General features: G+C 37.4%; 1 non-coding gene across 1 annotated transcript; it reads left to right on the forward strand.

Moving 5' to 3' along the window:
* Positions 1-531: 531 nt before the first annotated feature.
* Positions 532-663, forward strand: LOC122752439. The gene has a single exon (XR_006356177.1). It is a non-coding gene; the product is annotated as a U6atac minor spliceosomal RNA (small nuclear RNA).
* The last annotated feature ends 622 nt before the right edge of the window (positions 664-1,285 follow it).

Genomic DNA, 1,285 nt, shown 5'->3' on the forward strand with positions numbered 1-1,285 from the left:
ATTTTTATTAGTTGTAACCTTCCAAGCCTTCCAAGACACCTGTCACATTCAATCCCCTTTTCCTACAGTGTCCTAGACAGAGGGCTGCACTTGGCATCAGGAAGACCTCCATTTGAATCTTGAATAAAACACTGTGTGACTCTAGGAAGTCACTTAAGCCTCTGTGGACCTTGGCTTTCTCATCCATAAAATGAAACGGTTGTGTTAGACGGTATTTTCCAGTGCAGGATCTATGGCTCAGTAGACTGAACCTCCTGCCCGGGTTGTTGTGGAATTCTAACTAGATGCTGCAGTTAAAGCATATGGCTAACTTTAAAGAATGATTATCAATGAGAACCATTGTCCTCTCCTCTCATATGGCCACATCCCTAGTCCTGGCTCTCATTTCTAGACTATTCATATATCTTCCTAATTGGTCTATTTCTAGTCCTTTCTGACTCTCATCCATCCTCCACCCAGCTGCCAAAGTCATCTATCGTCCTAGGGCACAGGTCTGACCCTGTGATTGCCTGTGTTAAAATCTTCAATGTTGTGTGGTATGAAAGGAGAGAAGGTTAGCACTCCCCTTGATAAGCAAGTATTATATGCAATGGAGATAAATTAGAGGCCTTCCCAATAAGATCAGGGGTGAAACAGGGATGTCCATTATCACCCCTATTATTTAATATTGTCCTAGAAATGTTAGCTTTAGCAATCAGAGAAGAGAAAGGAATTAAAGGAATTAGAGTAGGCAAGGAGGAAACAAAACTATCACTCTTTGCAGATGATATGATGGTATACTTAAAGAATCCTAGAGAATCAACTCAAAAATTACTTGAAACAATTAACAACTTTAGCAAAGTAGCAGGATATAAAATAAATCCACAGAAATCATCAGCATTTCTATACATGACCAACAAAGTCCAGCAGCAAGAGATAGAAAGAGAAATTCCATTGAAAATAACAGTAGATAATATAAAATACTTGGGAGTCTACTTGCCAAGACAAACCCAGGAACTCTATGAACACAACTACCAAACACTCTTCACACAAATCAAATCAGATCTAAATAATTGGAAAGATATCAATTGCTCATGGATAGGCAGAGCTAATATAGTAAAAATGACAATACTGCCTAAATTAATTTACTTATTCAGTGCCATACCAATCAGACTACCTAAAAATTATTTTATAGAGCTAGAAAAAATAATAACAAAATTCATCTGGAAAAACAAAAATCTTCAATGTTCCTCATGGCATCTAGGTTAAAAAAGAAAATACCAGCACTTAAGGCTCACTCCAAAAT

The sequence above is a fragment of the Dromiciops gliroides genome, chromosome 3 (assembly GCF_019393635.1).
Source record: "Dromiciops gliroides isolate mDroGli1 chromosome 3, mDroGli1.pri, whole genome shotgun sequence".
NCBI lineage: Eukaryota > Metazoa > Chordata > Mammalia > Microbiotheria > Microbiotheriidae > Dromiciops > Dromiciops gliroides.